The sequence below is a fragment of the Nelumbo lutea genome, chromosome 3 (genome assembly GCF_056320005.1).
Source record: "Nelumbo lutea isolate HS-2025 chromosome 3, American lotus-T2T, whole genome shotgun sequence".
NCBI classification, from domain to species: Eukaryota; Viridiplantae; Streptophyta; class Magnoliopsida; order Proteales; family Nelumbonaceae; genus Nelumbo; species Nelumbo lutea.
In genome coordinates this window covers 104253840-104280996 of record NC_142686.1, presented here as the reverse complement: position 1 = coordinate 104280996, position 27157 = coordinate 104253840, and the positions used below count along the sequence as shown (strand labels likewise).

The 27157-nt window shown below is 34.7% G+C and overlaps 1 pseudogene across 1 annotated transcript in view; it reads left to right on the top strand.

Annotated features, from left to right (window-relative positions):
- Window positions 1-7624, top strand: part of LOC148867327 (protein BONZAI 3-like) — a 38251-nt pseudogene extending 30627 nt beyond the window's left edge. Inside the window, exons 6-16 of the transcript XR_016109663.1 lie at window positions 1382-1561; window positions 1669-1803; window positions 2247-2308; window positions 2424-2523; window positions 2625-2739; window positions 2855-2931; window positions 3456-3593; window positions 5351-5517; window positions 5567-5693; window positions 5874-5970; window positions 7160-7624. The product of XR_016109663.1 is annotated as a protein BONZAI 3-like (transcript). The remainder of the gene's footprint in view (window positions 1-1381; window positions 1562-1668; window positions 1804-2246; window positions 2309-2423; window positions 2524-2624; window positions 2740-2854; window positions 2932-3455; window positions 3594-5350; window positions 5518-5566; window positions 5694-5873; window positions 5971-7159) is intronic.
- Window positions 7625-27157: the final 19533 nt, after the last annotated feature.

The following is a 27157-nucleotide window of genomic DNA, read 5'->3' as shown; positions in this document are numbered from 1 at the left end:
GCTTTTGTTTATTTTGAAAGTCAATAGACCATTACTAATGTACAAATAACAATAAAAGGTAATTAAGAAGTTTATAAACCATTACAATAAGTGTGATACATATAGGCGTTCATGAAAATAGATACATTTAAATAGGCTGTGCAAGGTGCATGCCTTAAAATGCACCCCTTCTGTCTCCATAGGCATGTCCTTTAAAAAACATGACCTAAGGGCACCGGGTATATGCATTTGATGGTCTGCAAACAGCTTGGAAGATTCCTTGGTTAGGCAGAGAGTAAACAAAAACCAACACTTTTTGGCCTTTTGGGGGTTACTAGTCCGGGGGACATGAGTAATTGATGTAGGACCAGCTCAGTTCTAGTCCTTAGAGAACGTTGAATGGTCTTATTGATCGGAGTTTTATGGCCATTGATGGCTGTAATGGCTTCTTGAAGGAATAAGAGAGAAAATAGGGAGAGAAATAAGATCGAGAAAACACCTGGAACCACTCACAAGGTGCCTAGAATCACTCTAGGACACGGGAATCACTCACCATAGCTAGCATAAGCTGAAGAAAACTCAATAAACTTCATTTCTCTGTGTAAAACGTCGATACATATTTATAGACTCTAAACTCATAATAATCCTAGGATCAAACTGTTAAGCTCATAATGGTCCTAGGAGTCAAACTGTTAGACTCAGTAATCCTAGTAGAACTCAAACTAAGTTGTCATTATCCTATTTCAATTCAAGGAAGACTCAATAACTCTAATCCTACTTATGCAATGACTCTGAAATTTTAAGCATAAACAAACTATAACTACACAAATTAAACTCTACCAATGGACCCACAGGAAATTGCAAAATGACAAAAAATGCTCCTACTGTCCAAAAATACATAAATTTTCATAAAATTCCAATTTTGCCTCTTCAGCTCCAGCATCAGTAATTAATTGTATATGTGAGATCTGTTGGGTTAGGAATCTCTTGCCTGCCTAAAGTTTACTAAAGGGTGCTAGAGCTAGACACCTTGTATACTATCCCATTTTTCCATTCATTTTGAATAAAATTTAACAGTTAGTAATCAAATAAATTTAACAGTTAGACACCTTCTATACTTTATTCATTTTGAATAAAGTGATAAAAACATTGTGTTTCCGCTGTATAATGGCAATTTTCACCCCACTTTGATCCTTGTTTTTCTAAATAAGATCTAGTGCTGTGTTGGATTTGACACATCTTATATGGTCACTCCTTTGCAACATTGTTACCTATAGGTCCAGACACATACAACACTGTGTTTCTGTGCATTTATTTGATGAGATTTTTCTTTTCCGGTAAGTCATTTATATGATGAGAGATCATACTCATAGTAATATGTTTTTTACTTTCCAAATGGCAGATAGTGACTAAACATACTAAGACCTTGACACTTAATCTTCAAAATAGAGATGGGCATGTGGATGGGAAAAGATTAGGGACCCTTACCATCCATGCAGAAGAAACAATTGCTTCGAGGCGAGCTGTGGAGATGATACTCCGTTGTTCTTGTTTAGAGAACAAGGATCTATTTTCTAGGAGTGTATGTGTTTTGAAAGCATCTGTTTTTAGTTTTATTATTGTCACCACCGTTATTGTACACAGGTATTAATATTTTTTGGTTCTTGTTTTTCTTATTCTTCACATAGGATCCCTTTTTTAAGGATATCTAGAATTGTTGAAAGTGGAGGCTCTGTTCCAATTTGCAAGACAGAAGTGGTGAATAATAACTTGAATCCAATTTGGAACCCTATCTGCCTTACTATGCAGCAATTTGGAAGCAAGGCAAGCTTGTCAGTTTTTATATTCAAATAAATGCTAAAGAGGGTGCATTGCATGTTTGCAATTTCTAGTTGTACTGGGGAAAGTCAAACAACTCATAACTACCTTAATGAGTTTCTATGTGGTGTTAGATCATAATGCAAGATTGACCCATGAATCTGTCTTGCTTTTTGAGTATGACACCATATGCAGGAAATCCATTTGCTGGACACTGTCATTTTTATATTATTTTCATCCTCAATCTATGTCAGTTTTGTTGCAGATCCAATATGTATACATTATATGTCATCATTATCATCCAAGCCCTATCTCGACTATATGGGGTCTGCTAATCCAATACAAACACATAATATGTATTTTCTATATATTCATGTTGTTGGAGCCTTTTAAATATGATTTGTTTTCTTTTTTACTTGCTTTCTGACAAAGTTCCAACTTTTTCACAGGATAACCCACTGGTTATAGAATGCTTTGATTTCAATAGCAGTGGCAAGCATGAAATTATAGGGTAAATGATTGATGATTTGGTCTTATGTAGTTATGTTTTAATTTTTAATTTTCTACATTTTGGTCATGCATACTGATGTCAGATCTAACTTTGCATTGATTTCCTCCTTTGTCAGGAAACTTCAGAAATCAGTTGCAGACTTGGAAAGACTCCATAAAGAAAAACTTGGTGCAAATTTTCACTTACCATCTCTTGCCCGCCAGGGTCATGAGAAGGTTCCTATTTTCTTTTGATTGGAAAGAAGTCAAAAAATTTTAATCATATTTTAAATGATGTTATGTTATTACCTTCACCTGCATTTAACTTTTCTCTACAGATTCTAAAGGGTCAGCTTTTTGTGGATGCGTTTTCTGAGAGAACACTTTACAGTTTTCTGGATTACATATCTAGTGGATTTGAGCTTAACTTCATGGTTGCTGTTGATTTCACTGGTATATAATTTTCATTGGTTCAGATTTCTTTTTCCCTGTTCAAGTTGGTGTTTTGGTGCTTTGGTTGCAGTTGAGTTTGTTTAGATGATGCTTTCTAGTTTTCCTCTTTTCCCAGCTTCAAATGGAAACCCTCGATTCCCAGAATCTTTGCACTATGTTGATCCTTCAGGGCGACTGAATGCTTACTAGCAGGTGGAAGACTGTTTTTTGTTCTTTTGTATGCCTATTGATAGCATGCTATACCTTTTAATCCTTCCTTTTTACTACAATTAAAACAATTTATTTTCTGAGACTTGTGTATCGTAAACTCATAATTATAGTACATAGGATATCATGGTACATATTGTAGGGATGTGAATCCACCACTTGGGCTCAAATGGATCTCCATGGAAAAAACTTGACTTTATCTGATTATCATAACCATTTGACCTGTGCATTTGTCTGAGGGCGATTTACAATCAGTCTGTAAAGTCATGTTGTGGAGGTATAATTATTTTTTGCTGCAGGACCACAACCATGTATTGTTTGAACACGTAAACTTCTGGTACTTTATAGACAACCTCTGACCTTTAGATCCTGGCTTTTAATTTAGGCTTACAATGAAGTTCTTATGCGGTTTTTCCATAAAAAAGTTCTTATTTGGTTTTATTGATTTATTTCATAAAACAATATTGTATTCTATTGGATTCCATAATTTTCAATTGACTTATCTGCAGGCTATATTTGAGGTGGGTGAGGTCATCCAATTTTATGATACTGATAAGCACTTCCCTGCTTGGGGTTTTGGAGGAAGGACAACTGATGGTTCAATCTCTCACTGTTTCAACTTGAATGGGAATGTTGGAGAGTGTGAGGTGAGATTAATCATGCTTTTCTTCCTTGTGCCCATTTCTTTCATAACCAGATCTGCTTGTTGCTGAGTTGTGAAGGTTGAGTGCAACTTCATTCACTGAAGCTCTACCTGATCCAATCCAAATTCTATATCACCTGTTTGCATAACAGCTTTTTGGAAATTGGTTTTGTCAGTGTAGCTGGGTGCTTAATTGATCAGAAAATTGTAAAAGGATGTATTGAAAAAAGAACAGTACAAAATCAGGAAGAAAATAATGAAACTAGAACCAATTAGTGTCCATGTAGCTGCATTATCTGCCCTACCCCATGCAAGTTTCTTCTTTAGTGTGTGATTAACCAGTACAAAATCAGCTCACATTGTGTTTATCCATACCTCTGTGTAGGACTGTTTCTTCAGGACCATAATCCAAAAAATGATTTTAATAAGAACCGTAGACCTGGTATTGGCTATTAGCTTTATTATCTTTCCTATCTAAGAAAGAAAATGGCATTGTATGTTGCCTGAAATCTTCTTTGGCAGGACTCATTGGGTTGTTGTTTTATGTGATCTTTTTGAAATCTGAATGTTGATTTATGAGACAAATGCATTGAGGTATGAGGCTTAACCCTCCTGAGATTTCATTATTTCAAGAAAAAATGTGAACCAAAATGAGAAAAGTATAGAGCTATGCATATAAAAAAAAAAGAATTGGTTTTTATCTAAAGATGTATAGATGAATTATTGATTGTATAAGGGTTTCAAATTAGTAAGAACCTAAAAGGGTGTTGAAAAACCCTAGATGTTTATACAAATTAAAAATACATAAATAGAAATATTAGAATTGGTCTTTAACCTGTTCTTGTGATAAGAACCCTACATCAATTGATATATGAAACACATTTTCTTGACATAATGTACCTTTTTTTAGCTTCATGGGGCTAAGCCTTGACATAATGTACTTCGAGATGTGACACATGTGCATTTTATTTTTTGATGTGAGCCTTGAGGTTGAGCCAGAGGGCATTCTTGGGCCCAAGGCTATTCTCAAGGTGTAAGCCTCAGGTGCCCTCTAAAACTTTGGTTTTATTGTATGATATGCACATGGGAAGGAAGCTTCTTCCTATCCTTATCTAGATTCTCTTGACGAGGCTACCATAGGGGTACTTTTTCCAATGTAGATATTATCTTTTTTCCAAGGCATTGGAACTCTGTTGTGCTATCTGATTTTCCATTACATGGTCTTATTTGTTTACCTATTTAAATTGAGATGTTTTAGTTGATGAAACAGAACCCCACTTTGGTTTTCATTTTTTGTTTAATTATGAAATGCTAGCAGTTTTGTTTTCTTTGTTTCTTCTGTTATTATCATTGTCTGTTACAACTTCTATCTTCCAGTTAGGCCGAGGATCTCATTGATCAAGGGTTGTTTAGTACATGATCTGTATCCGACATTTTCTTAGCTCTGGAATTCAAATGGTTCAATTTTTCTGTGTGGATCATTACACATTCATAAACTAATAAGAAACAAATAATGAGATGGGTAGGTTATCTTGTTGGTGCAATTTTTTGGCTGGGCCTACTGGGGCATAGTTCGTGTATAAAACAGTCATCATTGTTTGCACACTATTCATAGATCGAGAAATGGCTAATTAATCTTGATGATTTGTTGCTTGAAGTCTTGATATATTTCATGTTGACTTGTTTGTTTTGAATGAATAATGCTAGTTGTTTGAATCTGGACAATTTTTTCATTAGTAGCACTTTTGTATCTCCTTACAGGTTGAAGGAGTTCATGGCATCATGGCTGCCTATGCAAATGCTCTACATAACGTTGCTCTTGCAGGACCCACTTTATTTGGCCAAGTGATCAACAAGGCTTCTCAAATGGCTAGTCAGTCTATCTCATATGGTCAAAGCAAATACTTTGTCTTGCTCATCATTACTTCGTCCTTTTCTTTATTCTTTTTAGGATAATATGGATGCTAAAGTAACCAGTTTCCCTTTCTAGGATGGAGTGCTGACTGATGCTCAAGAAACTAAAGATGCATTGGTGAAGGCTTCAGATTTACCATTGTCGGTACTTATAGTTGGAGTGGGAAATGCGGATTTTAAAGAAATGGAGGTACCTGCACTACCCTTACTGCACCTTCAGGTTCCAGATATTATCTGGTTTTGAAACGTTAGTAAATCCTCCCACTGGAAATCACAAAATAAGCTCATTTATTGTCATGCAGATATAAATAATGGTTCACAAATAAGAACAGAGAAAAATAGTGGATGATTAAATTTCATGGTTTAACAGATCCTTGATGCTGATAATGGACAAAGGTTAGAGAGTTCCACTGGACAGATTGCAGCACGTGACATTGTGCAGTTTGTTCCGATGCGTGAGGTGCACAGTGAGTAATTTGTTGCCTTAATTATCTTATTATCAAAATTTAAGATTTTTGTATCCACCAAAAAAGACCAGCAACTTTCAGTTTACAAATTTTTAGAAGGCAATTATGACTTGAGCCTTGATCTGGTAGGCACACTCGATGAACATAATCACACAATCAATATGCAAACCTGCCCTGCAAGTGTGCCTCCTTGCCCACCCATGCGATAAATTGAGCACATTGCAGGATAGGTGTTGCACACTTTTTGTATGTATACTTGTGGGTACCAGATCTGGGCTCTTGTAACTTAATTTATTTTTTCATGCCAAGACTTTTTATAATAGAAATGTTTGTAGGTTGGTGCATGTGAGAACCTCACTCCTGAAATTCTTGTTGATATTGAAGTATATCATTCTCATATGTCTAATACCTCAAAACATTAAAAAGGAACAGTTTGTCTAGGCAATAGGGTTTATTTTGGACAGCTCGTAGTGTTTCTTGATTGTTTAAAAGATAGGGATTGGTTTTTCGCTTTGGATATCTAATGGGGCCATATGGTATCAGATCTACTAGATGGAGCCATAGAGTAAGATGGACTTCATTGCTGGATTTGCATGTATGCAAGCATGAATTGAGCTGATATATTTAAAGTAATATGAATGCCCCTCTCACCACCTATTGCACTGTTACTTGTTAACAAACAATGACATTGAGTATTGTGTATGCATTGGTGGACATGTAGATGGTCCCCCATCTGGTTTACTCAGTCCTATACCTGACAGTCTGAGGGATTAACGTAGGGTAGAAATCAACCTGTTTGGATGATCTTAGTCACCCAACACATTGGCCTGCTTCTACAACCTTCTATAATTTAAACATTGTCGCTCATACAGCTTTGGACAATATATGTATGTTCCTGCTGCTGTGTGACACTTCCTATGTATTCCATGTATTGATGGTGCTACTGTTGTTTTCCTTTTCTTTTTGTCCCTTTGAAGCATTCTTTCGTTATTTTCCCCCCTCATTCCCTTCTATTATCTTGGTCCACTTATTTGCTTTATTGATATTGCTTTGTGCTAATTGGTTGGCAGATGTAAATTAGGTTTGCTTTTCTCATAAATAATTGCTGCAATCTGAGAGTTCCTCTTTATGTTGGCTTTAGTTTTTTAGTTGATTCACGGTAGAACTGAGATTATCCTCTTACAAACAGGTGGACAGCTTTCTATTGTTCAAGCTCTCTTGGAAGAATTGCCTAGTCAGTTTCTAACGTACATGCGGAGTAGGGAAATTAAACCACACTTTGCCAATGAGGTTCCAGTTTCTACTTGAGAACATCCATATACAATCTCTGGATATCCTCAACCAGGACGCACAGTTTCTGCTCAACTTGGTGTACCAGAGGTACTGGATTCTTTTTGAGTCATTACATGGAACTTGCTTGAAAGATGGTGCTTTGTGGAGCTTAGCTAATGTCCAAAACTATGCCACTTATTTTTTGGCCATTGCTGAGCATTATGCTTACAACAATCTTGTACAGTAGAGTTGAAACTGATGGTTGAATGCCCATAGAGGAAAATTATTGTATAGAAAATTTCTTTTGGTTTTGGAAATTTCTGTCAAGATTGATGATCGACTCCCGTTCTCATGTAAGAAAATACAGAAAATCAACCTTGTATTAGTGTGGTCATGTCGATTAGCACCAATGTTTTAAAAACCAACTTGGAACTCAAACTGGAATTTGAACCGCTTTGGCCATCGGTTTCTGGGTCAGTGGTTTGACCGTTTGGTCTGAGCAGATGGCCTCTTATAATTTAAAAAACAAAAAAAAAAGACCAAAAACCGTTGTCAAGGATTTGACCGCCTGGGTCAGTGGGGTTGCTGACCAAGTCAACAGTTTTTGGCGAAGGAGTGGTTCAGGGGTGAAATGGAACTGGTTGCCCGGACGGTTTCTAGGCTGAACAGTCACAGTCTGGGTTAATGACTGTTCAAAAGCCATGATTAGAAAAAGCTATATTAATATTAGAAGTGTGAAAGAGAGTGAAACTTTTGTTTGATTAAAATACCCTTATTCCTCAATTTTTGAATTTGGTTGCTTTCTAATTGTTAAGAAAAAAAATGTAATTTGAACAACCAATCTTCTCTTCATTCAAATCTATATCATTAAATTTTATATTTAAGGTATTAATTCACATTAATATTCATTTAATCTTATTTTTAATTAAAATACCCTAATTTTTTAATTTGGTCCTTCTCTAATTGTAAAGTTACAAAATGTAATTTAAAGGACTGCATTTCTCTTTGTTCATCTCTCATTAAGGGTATTAACTCTCATTCTTTCATTGAATCATATATGAGTTAACCATATTAAAGAAAAATAAGTGTAACAAAGAATAATTGATTTTAGGGGAAATTGTTGATTAGTACCCTATACTTTGGGCCTAGTGCTACCTTGGTCTCTGAACTTTAAAATGTAACAATTTAGTACCCAAACCCTCTTCTATTCAAGAAAGTTGGGCTCACTAGAATGTCCACTCAAATGTGATCCCAACTTTCTTGATTGGAAAAGGCAAAGATTTGGGACTTAATTTTTTGCCAACGTTTCGATGGTTGATAAAGAAAATTAAATAACACTTGAAGGGCATTTGTATCTTTTTCAAATGCCACTTAATGGTTGGTTAATAGCTAGTTAACGATAGGTACTGAATTAGGCCCAAAGTATAGGATACTAATCGGGAATTTTCTCTTGATTTTATTGATGATATAAATAAAATACAAATTTAAAACCAAAACAAAAAATGGAGTTATTTTTCTATTTGGTGGAGATTCAACAATTCAACCTTTTTTGGTCAAATTTGTAAACCCTTGATATCATAATTAAATAATAATAATTAAAAAATAAAAAAACGTAAAAGTATAAAAGATACAAAAAATATATAGAAAATGTTGGAAACCTATTATTTACTATCATCATTATCATAAAAAACTATTAGATGCAAAGCACATGCTAATTTTTACTAGTCACCTAAAATTTTTTTAAGAACAGTAGGGCAAATGATGGTTATTTCCTTGTTTTGATGGTCCTTTAAGGATTGAGTTCGTAAACCAAGTTGGAAACTGCCTAGTTTGGACTTGGATCCAAGATTTTGAAAACCTGAATTTTTTTGGTAGTCTATCGTTTTTCAGCTCCATCCAGAATAGCACCCTTTGATTGTTAATGCTATAAATTGGACGATATTATTTCTGTTATTTATTTTTATTGGGAAAGAGCATGAATAGCAAAGGGGCAGGTTTGGAGAGGATTTTGCAAATTCTACACCCTACATGTCTCTCTAAACCTCCTAACCCAAAACCCATAGTGGTTTGATTTTGAAAATCCAAACCTGCCCCACACATGAAAATGCAAAACCTCCTAAACCTACCCTCCCCGCATTCAAGGGTAAGGGCAGGTTGGGTTTATAACCCACATCTAATTTTTTATTTTTTTGTTATATATAAGCAATAAATAAGTAAAATAACACAAACAACAAAAAATTCAGTTATTTGATTAAGACATTTAAAAAACATGTAAACCATTAATTATCCTTCACATAAAATTCAAAATATTATTAAAATCAACACCTAATACATAAAATTTATATGCTTTCCAACAATATATGGGTCAAGGAGGGTCGGATTTAGCCTAATACCATACCTTACTCGTATCCATATAGGTTGTAAAATTCCAAAACCCGTCCCTAATCCAAAATCGGTCCTTTAAGCCAAAAAACCTGCCCTATCGGGGCGAGTACCCACTAGGTAGAGTATAAATTGCCATCCCTAGGAAAGAGTATGGAGCTATTGTGATGTAAACCAGTTGACCCAGAAATTTGATAGCTATATTAGAGCTACTTTGTGAAAGAATTTAGTCATCAAGATGTATTTTATGCAAGGTTCAAAGTATCGATATGATACGCCCCGTTTCGGGTGTATCGTATCGTATCTTTTGGTCTCGATACACCTATTTATAGGTGTTTCAGGACCCCATTTATTTCAATAAAAAACATCTCCAAAAATCAAATTTTGAAAAAAAAAACTAAAAAAATAATTAAGCGAAACTCTTCTAGTACCGATATGCCCCTACCAATACATAGGGGCGTATTGATACTTTGAACCTTGATTTTATGTCCACCTTTGGGTTAACCTTTTGCATTGTTCGCGTCTTGGTAAATGACTTACCTAGGTAAATGCAATTATCTAGACGAATGTTTTTTTTTAAACACTTATCTAGATAAGAGCACTTATCATTGTTCTTTTATTCCCCAGGTAAAAGTGTACAATGATTGATTTATCCAAAAAATTGACATTGTCAAAGGGATAATATTGTCTCATCATGTATTAGCAATTTTCGACACGTACGGCAAGTAATTTACCCAAGTCTAAAGAGAGCATTACTTCTCCGAATAAATGAGTGGATGGGGAAACATTCTTTTCCATAGAAACCATTAACACTAGAAAATGAAAACAAATGAAGGTTTATTTCTTTTCTATGGGACCTACCAACTTATCCGTCACTATTTCCTGAAAAACGAATGAGGCCTTTATATTTTTTTTTCAGAGGTGGCTTTCACAATTTGGTTTTCTATTTATTGGTTAGAAATCAAAACCGAAAATACAAATTGAACAGTTTTTTCTTATAAAGAAAGAAAGAAAAATGTGTGGCTAGTAATTGGTAAATTGATCTAAAAGTAACATACATGGAGCACTTAGGATTTGATGTTTGTCATGTGTAAAACTCCACATATCCAATCATGAGAGAGCACACTAGTGTTTCATACACATGGGACCCTGAGACCCGTACTAATACATGTGGGAACAATGGTGTGTTCACTCATAATTGGTTATGTAGCATCTTACACATAACGTGGCAAGTACCAATTTCGAGCTCAACAAATACTCAAACATATGAAATACTGGTGTATTCACTTATGATTTGTAATAGAACATTTTACATATGGTGTGGCAAGTATTAGATCCAAGCTCAATACATTTTATATACATGTGTGTATGTGTAGATGCAATTTAAAATTTTTTTGGACTAAAATTACCCTTTACTTCTTTGTTTGAGAAATGATATAAAATTCATTTTATTATAACTTTAATGCCAGCATTAATGGCTACTAAAATGCCTATATTTGTGTATTTAATTCATCTCTAATTGTAAGGGTTGCAAATGTAATTTCAATTATTACTTTCCACATCATTTAACCCCCTTTAATTAAGTTTTATACTTAAGGTATTAAGTCCCATTTTCTCTTATTAAATCCCATATTTTTAAGTTATTTTTCACTAATAAATGCTACTAGTTAGATCAATGTCAATATTGTTAACAATATAAACCCATATATTTTAAAACTAACTCAAAAACAAAACCATTGTTTATCCAAGTGATGGCTAAGCACTTCAACAATCCGAATCAAATTGGTTAACCTATGAAGCCATAGTTAAGTAATAAAATTTTTAAAATAGAAATAAATATAAAATTTAAAAAAATATAGAAAAAATTAGACACATTTATGATATTTTCATTAATTAAATTAAAAAAAAGTGTAGTAAACAAGATTTATAATGAAAATGAAATGCATAATTTAGAACTAACCAAAAATGAAATATAAAAATTAATAATAAATAGGTCAACTTTTGGGTTAAATGTGTTAACATTTAACGTCCAAATGAATAATATATATATATATATGAATCTGAAAAAATACATAAATATTGCAAAAAAGCATTCAGGTACATGTATAATATATATATATATATATATATATATATATATATATATATATATGAATCTGAAAAAATACATAAATATTGCAAAAAAGCATTCAGGTACATGTATAATATCATATATTTATCATATTAAATAAAAAGTAAGTGTGATATATTAGAATTATTTTTACACACAAAAATATAAAAAAATTGTAAAAAAAATTAACACATTTATAATTCTATATTTACACTACTATTAAAAATATGAATAAGATTGTGGAACTTTCTTTTGACTAAAATACTCATTTTTGAATTTCTCCCTATTTAATTGTAAGGTTTAAATTGTAAATTGAGCTACTACTTTCACCTAATTCAATTCCTTCTATTTAAATCTTACATTTTTTTTTGATAAATGTACAAAAGAAAAAAAATATACCAAAAAGTGAAAACACTATAAAAAGAAGAATCTAGCTAAGCAAGTAAGCCTGTCAATGATACTTGAAACTTCACAACTCGATCCGATTATCACATATTTGGATGGGGTGCTTATGTAATTAAATTTGGATTTTTCAATCTACATCTAATTAATAATAAAAATATAAAAAATATACATAAATTTTCTAGAAAATTTTGGACATATTATTATTATTATCACTATCATCATCTAGAATTGCCATGTACAAAGCACGTGCATGCTTATTAGTATGTATATATTGATATGCTTGACATCCTAATTCCTCTAAACTTTTAGATTTCAACACTTTTCCCCTGTCATCTTGATGTGGCTAACGTTGAAACTAAGACTACTAAATTGCCCATTTGAGATAGGTTTGATATGCTTGATATTGAAAAAAAAAACAATATATACACACACGCATATATATATATATTAGGAGGGGTTCTAACATTTAAACATATAAAAACTGCACTTAATGTTTTTAGTGACCCTGAAAACTGAAACATATTATACAATATGGTATGATATATTGCACTATTTTGAACCTTTGAGTTTGAGGGAACAACTTGGAACTTGGAAATAAGCTCATTTTTAAATATATATATATATATATATATATATATATATATATATATATATACAATATGGTATGATATATTGCACTATTTTGAACCTTGGAGTTTGAGGGAACAACTTGGAACTTGGAAATAAGCTCATTTTTAAACCAGGTTAGTGTATACAAAGAGGGAAATTGTTCCTTCAAAGAAGAAGACCCTAGCCAAACATGTTCTCAGAATTTAATACTATTATATTTGATGACAACTAGGGGAATTTATGAGTGACGACCAAGCAACGACTAGGTGACTACTGAGTGATGATGACGATTAAGCAACGACGGTTGGCGAACAATGACCAAGAGGGAGGGTAGGTTAGGTGGGCGACATAGGGAGGTGGAGAATGGCTGAAGAAAGAGGTGAAGAAAGAAACTAAGGGAGCCACTAGAGCGGAATGTGGAAGGGGGGGGGGGGAAGAAGATGGGGAGCAGATTCATGGCATCATGCTAAATGATCGAATGTTGGACTGAGAAGCAGCTTTTCGTTCAAAAAAAAGTCATGACAGCGGGAGTATGGCCGATCTTAGGAGAAACAACTCTTCGAGTGGGAGGAGAAATGATGGTGCTTGTGACTTCAAAAGTTGGGTTTAGGGTGAGAAATGCTTTCTTGGAAAAATGTCTAGTGGGCTTTTTTGGCAGGAAATTCCTAGTTGAGGGGGTGGAGGCCTGGGTGGAAAAGAGCTGGCGCATTGTAGGGTGTGTGAGGGTGAAGAAATTAATAGATGATTACTTCCTATATATCTTCCCATCTAAGGAAGAGGCGGAGTGGATTCTGTCAAAAGGACCCTGGAGCTTGGGCAAGAATAGATTAGCTCTCGACTGGTGGGGAGAGACGGTGGTTAGTCACTGACCGAAGATGGAGGAGAAGCCAAAGGAGATCTAGATCAAGGTGTTTGGGCTACCGCTTCCCCTCTGGTGCCCAAGTGTGATAAAGGAAATCGACAACCTTTCTAGGGGCTTCTTGGAGACAAATGATTCGCCAAAGGAGTTGAAAACCTGTGAATTGGTTAGAATAAAGGTGAAAGCTAGGGGTAATCCCAGAGAAGGTGAAAATTTGGATAATGGAATTGTTGTTCTGGGTGTGGATTTGGTAGGAAAAAAAAACCCTTGTGTAGGGCAAAGGGAGAAGAGGGGGTCGGGGATAGAAGAGAGGATATCAATGAGGGATTTGGGGAGGGATGACTCAGTGGCAAGTAGGATAGTAGTGCTACCAGATGAAGAAGATGAAATCCAGGGGAGGGAGCTTCACTAGAGAGAGGGGAGACGACAGGGGAGGGGCATAAAGGAATTAGTCCCTGACGAGGACGGGTATCACTCAATCACCTAAAAATCCATGGAGGGAAATGGGCCCCAACCAATCAACGGGGAATGGTCAAATAAAAAGTCAGGAAGAGATAAAAAAGGAAAAGAAATTCATGTTTCAAATGTTTGCTAGGATTGGTCAGGGTTCTCTAAAGGGTGGCTAAAAGAAACCATCTTCGAGTGTTTGAAAGAGTTGGACATGTTGCCAGTTGGTGTCTCCATTAAATTGAAGGGACAAGAAACTCTGGGCTCAAGGGGGAACAAAGAGAAGGAGGGAGGGTCTGAACCGAGGGGGTCGAATCGCAAGAGAACCTAAATCCTGACCCACCTCAAAGGAGTCAGGATGTTGAGAACCGGCTGCACCCAACCCCAAACCTAGTTCAAAACAGTACAGAGGTGGGGCTTCTCTTGAACCTTGGGGATCCAAACTAGTTATTGACTTCCTTCCAACATCTTGCAGAAGAAGGAAAAGAGCTTGCAGAAGAATTGATGGGGAAGACCACAAGGAAGAATGATCCTCGAGAAGACAAGAGGAAGGTGAGCCAAGGCACACAATCTGGTGCAGTTTGTCCTCTGTCACACAACCTAGGGGAAACTTGTCAACGATAGGGTGTTCACAGCACCAAGGTGGGGGAAGAAGTGGGGAATGGACGATCAAGGTGGTTGCATTTTTAGAGGAAGAAGCAGAGGAAGTAACCCCACTAGCAAGTTCGAGAGATTTTGAAGACCTTGAGGTGGCAGATCCTTAGTGTGTAGCTATCGCCACGAACCAGGTTAATACTAGGGTTAGGGGCAGAAAAGGGCAAGGGGTTGATTTTGAATTCGAAGGAAGGTACATGAGTAAGAAGAGTTGAGGAGGATTCAAAGGGAGTGAAGGTGCAGTAGGGACAAATCTCCAGGGCCGAATGGACTAACATGCTTATTCTATAAGAAGTGCTAGGAGGTGGTAAAGGGTGATTTGATGAAGGTTTTTCAGGATTTTCATCACAATGTTGCACTAAAGAGAAGTCTGAATGCAACATTTATCTCTCTAATTCCCAAGGTAGAGGGAGCAATAAAGATTAAGGACTTTCGACCAATTAGTCTTTTGAACAACTACTACAAGATCTTGGTCGAGGTCCTAACTAAAAGACTTAAGAAAGTTATTGACTCAGTAATTTCAAAAAACTAGTTTGCTTTTGTGCCTGATAGACAAATGCTAGACAGTGTTCTGGTTGCCAATGAACTGCTGGACTCTAAGAAGAGGGAGGGTAGGTCAGGGTTTCTTTGTAAGCTTGACTTGGAGAAAGCCTATGACCATGTGAACTGGAAAGGGTTGGACTTTGTTTTGGAAAGTATGAACTTTGGTCAAAAGTGGAGAAATTGGATGAAGGTATGCATCACCTCCCCAAAATTTTTAGCTTTAGTAAACGGTCAATCAGCAAGTTTTTTCAAAAATTCTAGAGGCCTTAGACAACTGGAAAGGGTTGGACACTCTCCACTTTTGTTCATCTGTATGATGGAAATCTTGACTATGTCTGTAAACAAAGTGGGGGAATTGGGCTTGTGGAAAGGTTTTGAAGCTTGTTCACAGGGGAAAAGTTCAGTTGCTCCAGTTTGCAAATGACACTCTCTACTTCATTGATCCAGATCTAGATCAACTTGGAATTTTATTAGGGGTTTTAAACTGGTTTGAAGTGGTAATAGGGCTAAAAGTAAATTCGTCTAAGAGTAGACTAATTTCAATGGGCATGATTGAGGATCTTGATTCTCTAGTAAAGGTCCTAGCCTGTCAGATTGGTTTCTTGCCTACCATATATCTTGGATTGCCTCTAGGAGTCAAGTGTACTTCCTCTTTGATTTGGGATCCAGTGGTGGAAAGGCTGGAAAGAAAACTAGCTTCTTGGAAATACAAATATTTAACTTTGGGAGGCAAGATCACTCTCCTCAAAAGATCTCTCTCAAACCTGCCCTCCTACTTTCTTTCTCTCTTTCCTATTCCATTAAAGATAGCCAATAGGTTGGAAAAAATCCAAAGAGATTTTTTATGGAAGGGTTGGGATGAGGAGAAAAGAATACACTTGGTCAATTAGGACCAAATTTGTTCTCCCAAAGGAAAAGGGGGTCTGGGGATTAGAAAACTGAAGATATTTAATGAAGAACTCCTTGGTAAATGGATCTAGAGGTTCAGAACAAAGAGGGGGAGTTGGTGGAGGAGGTTGGTAGTAGCTAAATATGGTACAGACAAAGGTAATTGAACAACCTGACCTAGTAGTAACTCCCTAAGGTGCCCTATGTGGAAGAAGATCATGGTGTTGTATCCTCTACTGCATAGGGGTCTCATTCAAAAGGTAGGAAATGGTCAATACATAATTTTTTCTGGAAGGATATTTATGTATAGAAGGGCCTTTGCACAATTGTTTCCTTAGCTATTTGGCTTGGCTAATAACCAAGATGCGCTGGTGGCTGAGTGTTATGAAGTTTCAAACAATTCCATAATCTGGAGTTCGTCATTTAGAATAAACTTTTAGGATTGGAACATTAATCAAGTAAGGGAGATATTTGAGCTGCTATCAAATTAGAACATAAACCTATTGGAAGATGATAGATGGAGTTGTATTTGGAGTGCAGACGGTCTCTTTTTCATGAGGATCTTTGCCGAAGTTATGGAAGGTGATGGCAGACCTGGTTTTCTAGTTGCTAGTATTTGGAATGCGATTACTCCTACAAAGTAAATACCCTTGTTTGGGTTGATGCTCTGGATAGGTGCTTCACCAAGAAAAGCCTGCTAAGGAGAGGAATGCAGCTTCAAAACTTGAGTTGTATGTTATGTGGTCAACAAGAAGAGGATAACAATTACTTGTTCCTCCACTATTGTGTTTCAATGTCTTTAGTGCCTTGGGTCATGCCAAAATCCGTGTTGGATTTGATGTGGCGTTGGGACTATTTTAAGGCTTTTCAAATTGGCCAAAAGTATTTGGAGATCAATTCCTACAGTAATGATTAGTACCATATGGGAAGAGAGACCAAAAGAACATATCATCTCATCTCTATTTCTTTTGGAAAAGTGGTGTCTTGGACAACTTTTGTAAATGGTCTCCAAACTAGGGAGTTTGGAGCCCCTGAATTCGAGAAATCTCTTTGAGTTGTAATGTATTCTGGTTCTTGGGCCAGTCTTCTTTCTGGGGGCCTGTTTGTATATTTCTCTATATTCTTAATAAAATTATCTTACCTTTAAAAAAAAATCTATGGGCTAACAATGACAAATATTAAAAAAATGAAAAGAACCATTTTAAAGCACAAATCTTTCCAAAGGCATTGATGAACCAATTATTCTTAAAGCATTTTCAAGAAGAATTATGTTGAAAGATAGTTAAAAGAAACATGTGAGACTAGGATAGGAGAAAAACTAAGTTGAATAAAAAAGTAAAATAGTCTTATAAAATAATTTAGTTTAGGGTTTTAGAAATGTTTGAAGGAACTAGGGGTGTCAACGGTATTTCAAAACCTGGTTTTGAATTCGAGATTTGACATAATCGAATCGAATTCAGATAATTCGAATATCTAAATGGTCGAATTTGGATATCATTTTCATACCAAATAGCTAATTGGATTTGAATTCAAATATGACCCGATTCAATTCGGTAAATATCCAAATTCGACTGATTATTTATTTCTTATATATAATATATAAAATTTTTAAATGTTTTATATAATTTATATATAATAATTAAATTATATAAATAACCTATTTATTTTATATATTTCTTAATTACCCAAAATAATTAATTAGTCGATTCGAATTCGAATATTAAATTTCAATATTAAATTGAATTCGGGTATTGCCTGATCCGATCTAATTCGAATTCGATCCATTTACACCCCTATAAGGAATATTCCATGAAGTGAGCTGATATAATGCAATGGTAGGGGCAAAGCTTTGGAATCTAGTAGTTCACAGTATGGGTAGCACTGTTCAATTAAAATTGAATTGATAATTTTGGGTTTGTTTTTTCTTCTATTCATTTATTTTGGTTTGATTAATTTGGTTTTACAAAATTTTGGTTTTAGTTTTCAAGTTTGGTAATTCTATTAATCAAAAAAGTCAAATTAACTAAACATATTACATATAAAATTTAATTTTAACTAAAAACTAAACCAAAAATTCTAGTTTTAGTTATTTTTGTTTTCCATTTTGAGTCCAACTATGATGCCAGAAAGATACGATATCGAAAAAACTTAAAACCAACCAATTGGCATCATAAAAGTGTAACCAATCACATGGGTTTCATAAAAATTCATGGGGGTTGTTATTGGTCAAAGCCTTTTTTATATCAGATTCTGACATCATAGATTTTCCCATTTTAAAATTTTCAGTTTATTCGATTCGATTTTTAAGTGAATAAATAGATTATCAATTTATCACCCGTAGGGGATCTTTGGTGCAAAAACAATATATGGAGGGCTAAATATCACCACCCCACATAGAGGGTATTTGGTTCCGTGGGCATTTATTAAAACAAACGCCACCACATAAGCACCACATACCCCAACATCAAATTCTTATTTCCCATCACCTGTATTTCTTAAAATGAAATAAAGGCTTAAACTTTAAACAAAAAAACCTACGTCTCTCAATCTCTCGATTTATAATAGACATATATGGCTCCAATTCACGGCGGTAGAGAGTTGGTAGAGTGCAAAAGAAAAAGGAAAAAAAAAGAAGGTGCGCATAAAAGGAAAAGATAATCTGCTAGTTAATTAACTGAATGACCAGATTGTCTGGCGCGCGAAGAGAAAGTAGGCAAAAAATAAGCAAAATGCAACGTAAGCGTGTATCTGAATCAATGTCCATTTTCGGTTTTCAATCTAGAAATTTAGTTTAGCTGCTGCTTTGATGGGGCTTTGCTTTTCTAGGGTTATTAGATTTTAGATTCACTCTTGGTTAATGCCTCCCCTGCAATATCAAGTTGGAAACCTCTTTCGTCCGAGTTTGTTCATGCATCTGTGGGTTGTTGGTAGAATTGTTTTGTTTGATTGAGGGACGTTCAAGGTCTTTGATGGTCGATGAGAAGAAATCTCTGCAGTTTCTGCTTTCAACGTCTCATATTGTCAATCTCTTCGGTAACAGTGATATTTTTGTCGCCACCGCGACTGTACTTCCATTATGTTTTGTCTTCTTTTTTTTCTTGAAGTAATAATGTTTGATATTAAACAGTTTCTTTACTTGTTACATACTTTACCAATATGCAAAATTCTTTGTTTGTTGGAACATGTCAAGCCAAGCCGTCTCACTCTGGATACAGGTAGCACTTTCCTTTCTTAGCTTTAACTCTGTTTCCGGTAGTTTCTCCCAGGAAGCCTAGCCTGTCGATTGAACTTGAAATGTGAGATAGGGCTTTTGATACCAATTTTACGCATTTGACCAATGCAACATAAGCTTTAGAAGTGTTAGAATGTGTCGAGCTTATCTGTTTAACCTTTAGGATTGTAACAATCTCTTACTATTGAAGGACAACGATCAAAGTATTTTTTCTTACCAATCTTAAGATATGTTGAATGTTCCAAGGAGTTTGGAAAAGCCTAGGCAGTTTTATGCATGTTGGTACTCGGTGGTACATTAGTAAGCAGTTTTCAGGTTTTGGATGTGTTTGATCCTTATTGGACTTCCTCCTCCTATAATATTGTGCTTTTTTTCTCTTTAAGTCTTAATCAAATCTTAGTGCATTTTGATTTTAGCACTGGATGAAAACCTATTTTATCATCCAAGACAATTGCAGTTTTCCACTTTTTTATTGCTTTCCGTATTGTGCTAATTTTATTGTGCATTAATGCTCTTGTTGTTTGTTTTAATATGTATGTGGCATATTTTATAACTTAGAATTAAACTAGATGAGATTGAGAAATATTTCATGGAAGTTTTGATTGAGTAGATAACCTGGTTGAAAAGGAAATGGAATTGTTTCTTTGCCAAGCTTACACCAATACTTGGGTTTGATTATCAGATGTTACTACTTTTTTACCCTGGCATCAACTCAATAAAGTTTTATCCCTACATGAATCCTGTTTTGCCTTTCCACTCTTATCAAGGGCCATTATCTATTGTTGCATCAACCTATATTCATCAAAATAAGTAGTGCCTTTTGCATTTTGTGGGCCTTTAGCTTTTTCATTGGTTCAACAAATCATATATAGTTATCCAATGAATGCCGTTAGCCAAGCTTGGAAAATCAGCAACAAGAATTATCAAAGGTAAATAAATGTTAAAATTTATTTTTTGATAGATATGCTAGGTGTCAGTTTAAGCAAAATGGATATCATGATAGTTTTATACCAAGGTTACTTTCTATAGGAAAAGAAAAATTCTATCCATAATGAATCTCTCTCCAATCTGTAGTGAATTTCTATTTGGTTGTGTTCCACTTATATCTTTATATAGTTTGAACTGTTCTCAAATTTAGGCTGCAAATGCAGCTTATCAGTCAGAGAGGTCCCTTAACTGGAATGGTATGTCATAAAGATCTGAAAAAAAGATAAAATTTGAAAATTTACAGGAGAAAGCTTTTACTCAAACAATGAAATTGAAGGGTCTAGAGCTCTGTATATGGGACTGACATCTAAGTTGGCAAACAATATCAGTTTTTTATGGAGGTCTTTCTTATTTTTATGAGCTATCAAAGCATGTATGTGACTTGGTATTTGGGTCCACAAATATCTTGGTGAAAATTGCATCTGAAGCATTTTCTTTTGCTATCCTCTGTACTAATTAATCCAACAGATGTCCTCTAAGGTTGGAAATTCTTCTGTAAAAGCTCATTTGGAGGTATTCTATTTCGACTTTTTTTTTGAAAAAAAAAAGTTTTTCTTTAATCAGGTGCAATTGCAAATAAATCCAAACATGGGAATAGGGAAAGAAATTAGGAATTAGGAAAGATTGCTTCAGAAGAGGGAATTGGAGCTTTTTGAAAGGGGTAGGCCCTTCTCTGTCATGCCAATTGCATCAGAGCTTGCATTGTATAATCAATCTAAGCAGATCAAGAAGAACGTCCACATGAGAGGATGTACAGAGGATTAGAAGAAGCTGATGGACCCCATCCCTCACCAACAAAAATCAATTAGGTATAGAGCTATCACAATACAAAATTGCCCTTCAAAATTACCCTTTCTATCCCATTAGCATTTGATTTTTAACTTCTATGGAACCCACCTCCTTTTGAACTGGAAAGGTTGATAGAACATTGCTAATTTCACTCAGGTAATGCACCAATTCTCAGTTCCTGTGGATACCCACTACTACGCCAAATAAAATTAGTTGAATCTCCCTAAGTAGGATGAGAAGGTTGTCAGATTTGGGCACCCTAGTTGAGAAGATCCATCCAATATATAAGCATATCAATGACTGAACCCAATATAATCAACTCAGGCCCCACAAGACCTAAGAAATGTCATAGATGTCATTGTCACCAGAGTTCACCGGACAGTATACTAGGATATCGTTGACTGGTTTGGCAACTTTAAGGCAGATGATGCATATGTGTAGGAATAGGAATCTGCTTGTGAATTTCTTTCACTAAATTTTCCACAATCTACTTTCAGGAGGAAAAAAAAAAAAAAAACAGATGAGACTATTGGGCATCAGGTTAAATCAAGAGAGCCAAAGTCTTTTTCCTGTAAGATTTATATTAGAAACCAAGGATGAGAAGCTTGCTTGAGAAGATACCAGCTGGATTAGAGACCAGATATGGGTGTCAGGGGTGTGAGAAGATATCTAAACTTCACTCACAAGTTATACATAATCAAGACTTCCTCATCTTTTAGAGCTCATTCAGTCATACTATGTGGGGTGGTAAAGTTTTAATTCCTACATAGTATATCACATTATATATGGTTTCTGCTTTCTCATGGTATTTGAGGTTCTAATTTCCATCAAGATTAGAGACCAGGTATGGGTGTCAGGGGTGTGATATGATATCTAAACTTCACTCACGAGTTGTAAAGTTTGAACTCCTACATAGTATATTACATTATATATGGTTCCTGTTTTGTGTTGTTCAATAGAAGAGTTCTTGTGGCTGGCTACTCAAGTGATCTTGTTGACATAGAGATATAATTTTGCACAAGTGAAATCATCCCTTCTGTTATAAATGTTGATACATAATTGTAAAGAACTTTGGTCATCACAGAATTTTGTATGCTTGTTCAAATTTTAGCATTTCATGATAAAATTAAAAGATGAGCTTCCATTAGTAAACTTTTTGCCCCCTGATCCTCATCTTATCTAATGCTTAATAATCTGTGGTTACAGGTCATGTTCACATAGGGTCCTAATTTCCTCAAGCTCTTTATAAAGGGAAATGATGTAAGATTGCTATGACCTAAAGGTAAGTATAGGAAGAAATTAATTAGTGATAGTAGGGTAGGGTTAAGGGGTGATTTTTAAGACTGGGGGTAAAGATTGGTTAGGTTTGGAAGGGATTCAATGCTCAATTGCAACAATTGTAGATTTGTTCCAAATTTGTGAGAAGTTTCAAATTCAAGAAAATAGATCTAAATTTGGAATTTTCCAAGAAATTTTGGAGGTAGGTTTAGTTTGGATTAAATGTAGCTGGTGACTAAATTTGGTGGGGCTCAGAGAATGTCTTGTAGAAAAGGATGAAATATCTTCTCTGTAAAGAAAATTTGAAAACTCTAGAATCCAAGATTTCAACTTTCAAGTGGATTTCTGAGATGAAACATAATAAAATGTGATAAATATCGAAGGGGGTGTTTAAATATGAAAGCAATTGGATATGGTTCAGAGGAAAAGGACAGAAGTGGGAAAAAAAGGAAAATTTTAGTTTTTAATGTAAATAAAAACAAGTACTTGGATCAGTTTTAGACCCTTAGGGATGTTGAATCATCATCATCATCTAAGCTTTGTCCCAAATGTATGGGGGAATCCTGTTGGACCATTCTGTTCTATTTAGTGCCATTTCATTTATTAATTCATGGTCTCTTATATCATCTTTTCTTACCACTTCATCCCATGTCTCTTTTGGTCTGCCTCAAGACTCTCCAACTTATAACATACCACTTCTTGTCAGTGCTATTTTAGATGGTTTTTCCTGCACAATTTAATAAAGAACTTTTTTTTTATTAGAAACGATAATTTAATAAAGAACTTATGAGCTCTTAATGGTTATAATGTCTGTTTGCAAATTTACAGAAGAATCATTCAAATATCATTCCAACATCATTAATGACATTTTGGCTCACAGACAAACACACAAAGGTGCATGTATAGAGTCTATAGACATTATAGGGGTGGTCAATTTTACTAGAAGTACGAAAAATGGAAGTTACAGAATCACCACTAAAAAAATCATTTACTTCTAAACTACTAGACCATTGATCATTGATTTAAAAGGCATGCCTAGGATCTCAGACGAGGCGCATTTTAAGGTATGTGCCTTGCCTAGGCCCCAAGCACATCACTTTCAAAAGGTGTGTGCCTGGTGTGCCTAGGTGTGCTCCTGGTGCACTTTGCGCTAAGCATGCGCCTTTTGAAATTTGTGTTTTTTGCTATTTTTTAGGCATAGTGGTTGTTTATTCATTCATCATAATTAAAATTATATACTCAATCTAGAAACCCCCTATTTGCTAATGTTGTTTACTCATTTATCCCAACAAAGATACTTTTAGAAAATAATTAAAATTATAATATCAATTTTTTATAGGAATTAAGAATTTAAGACCCTAACATGGACTTGCTTGGGCTTGCCTTGAGGCAGATAGTAGAATTAGGAATAAAAGATGTTTGATATCACATTAGCTATTTGAAATAATGGAAAAAAATAAAGTAATTAAAAGTTTGGCATGTTTGGATATGTTTTGTATGCTATTTTTTTATTTTATTTTTGCATTTTCACTTTTAATATGTTTTATATGTTATGTTTATGTATTTTAATTTGAGTTAATAGGCTTTTTAAAACATTTAGTTTAAAATTACAGTTTGATTTTTTCAATTAATACTACTTTTTAATGTTCTTTTAATTTATTTTACTTTTTTTGTGCCTTGCACTTTTTAAAACAATGCCATTGACAATGTTAAATAGGAATAAACTTGGTCTAGAAATAAAAATCAAATTCTAAGGTCAGACCCAGAGATAACAAGATTACCAAAATAATCTCTATTGTAAAAAATACAGAAAAAAAAGCATGTGAAAAACTTAGAAAACTCCCATTTGGCTTCTTTGTTCCTGCATCAGCAAGATTCTAGACATTGATTAAATATTGCTTTACATGTTTGGATGTATATTTTCATGCATAGATGCATGTATGCATAATGCATGTCGGTCATGATTTGTTTTCAATGGTGTAAGTAACCGGGTACTGATGTCTTGTAGTGTCTAATGTGATTTGATGACCAAGTTTTATGGGAATGCCTGCATGTTTTTGGTTTGCCAGTGAAAGGTAGGAGAATTTGATTCCATTCGTTAAATGGCAATGGATCTATTGTATGATATTAACTAGATTCCTAAATCTTTGAGAAATTAGATAGCTTTTTTGTGTGTGTGTGTGTTTAATTCATAAGGTTTAGTTTGGAAAGTGTACAAATACAAATTTATACAGTGCAAATACATGCAAAATAATACAAAGTTCAAGGTTTTGTACTTTACAAATTTGTATTTGTACTCCTTCCAAACTGAGCCTATCCGGCAAAATTTTGATGTGAATGAAAAGTTGCATTAACTCAAATGTGAATGAAAAGTAATTAGAACATGTAACAATTTAAATGTGATTAGTTGAAATTTTGATGTAACATGTAAAAATTTTGAAATGCATTGTGGTTGGGTTCAAGTTTATGAGATCCCATGGTAAATCATTTTGAGATATTTGTAAGGGATATAAGAAAAAAAGTTGTAAACTGGTACACCTCATTAAGATGACTTTAATACCTTGTTTTAAAATTTTAGTTTTTATTTTTTTAAGTAATAACATATGGGATGTTACTGTGCTGAAATTTTGTTAGGGGTTCTTCAAATCTTCTTAGAGATTAGGTCCATAAACCAATATAACTTTTAAGAAACTTGGGAAATTTGTTGCATCAAAGTGACGCAGTACGGGATTCGGCCCAACTGAATTAGCATTTATTAAGTTGGTTTTTGATGACGCATTTTAGTTTGTAGTGACCAAGATAACATCATTGCAGGATTTTTGGATATATTTATTTTAACTTACATTTAACAAGTTAGCATTTTAGCAAGATTTTTTGATTTTGTATTCAATTAGGATTTTGTATTCAATTAGGATTTTCTTTTTTGAATAGATTTAGTAGGACTTTAATAAGAAGTGTTCAATTAAATTGGGAAACCTTCTTGTAAGAAGCATAAGGGTATAAAAGAAATCTATAGAAGGGAAAGAGTTTTGTTAAAAGAGGTGGTTCTATTTATTTAATTTCTGTTTTTTTATTTTATTTCTTTGAGTGAATATGATTTGTTTCCAAACTACGCCACAAAGACTATTTGATTCACAGTTTTTCTCATTGGGCGCCCATCATACCGACTGCTCTCCATGAGATTTGCACCGGGGTATAATCGTTTCTATTGGTGGCATTGCCACACAATAACTGTGCGTCATTGCCGCTATGATTGTTGGTTGAATCATTGTCAACCATTAGGGTGTCAATTTGGACTGGATTTAGTATAATCTGATCCAGTCTAATGTGAATCTATTATAAATGGATCAGGTTCAATCCAATCTAATGAATGTTTTGGACCAATTTGGGCCGGTCCAATTTAATGTCTGGACTGTTCAATCTGTTCAAATTCATTTTGACTTAGATTGATTTAACCCAAACCCGGTTTATTGGCACATATATTCTTATATTATATCAATGGATCAGATATTAGCTTAATCCAACCCAATCTAATATGAAATTGTTACGGATGAATTAGATCCAATCCAATATGTCTTATTGGTCCGTTCAATTCATCCAAATTGATTTTGGACTGGATAGGATCCAATCTAAAACCGGTCCCTTACCAGCCACTCTTTTCAGTCATTAGCCTATATAAGTGTATTAATGAATGAAGTCATTGGACGATCAAATCATTCTTCTTCGGCATCCTAGAGATTGATGAAACCCTCTTTCAACAGTCTGGCACTACAGCTTAATAGATGATGGCCGATACAACTATTCACCGGCAAGGCAACCGGAAGAGTTCATGTCACAAAACCATATTAGCATCTGTTGAGATTTTTATCATATTATTGCCTTGGTCAGTACTGAGGGAGGTTCGGTTTTGGATATTGGATTCAAATGGAATATTTTATTTTATTTTTAGATAAGTGGATTCAAATTCTACTAAACAAAAGGGACGATTGGATATTTGAATTTTTTTCTTTTTAATGATGGGTTTTCGTCTTTTCTCACAGTTACAGCTGCCTAGTGCTTACAAACATATTACTTCTTGGTGAAGCGTTGAACAACTTTGGTTAAGGTTTACGTACGAAATCGGAAATCCACCCACAAATCTGCCCAAATCAATTCCCGAAATGTTCTGCAACGTGCTTTGTAATGGGAATTTTGGAATTTTGGATTAATTCCAAATCCACGCCTGGCGTTTAAGAGTCAAGAGACTCAAGACCACAGCACACCGCACACGAAACGAGAAGTGTCCTAGGAAATTGACATCCCTACCCAAGCAAAATCACGGTTTTGGATTATGGACCGACCGACGTGTGAGACTGAGACAGCGCGTAAAGCCGTGAACCAAGGGTTAAGGCCGTGGCACACGTAACGAGAAGCATCCTAGGAAATCAAAACTCAAAAGCGCAACATATCCAATTTGTATTATAATAGTGTTTCTTATATGTCTTGTTTTCTGCATATACTCTCTGAGGCTCACATGAATAAAAAATAAAAAATAAAAACTACAAAGCAAAATCCACAGTATTAGAATTTAAATATCTCTTGACCATAGTTGGGATCTCCTACGGTCCTACCCATGGTTTTTAAAACCGAACTGGTGGGTCCGATTATCGGTTCAAATGGTCCCATCGTTTGACTCAAATGGTCGGCTCATTCTGACAAAAATATAAAAAAGTTTAAAATTTAAAAAACGGTC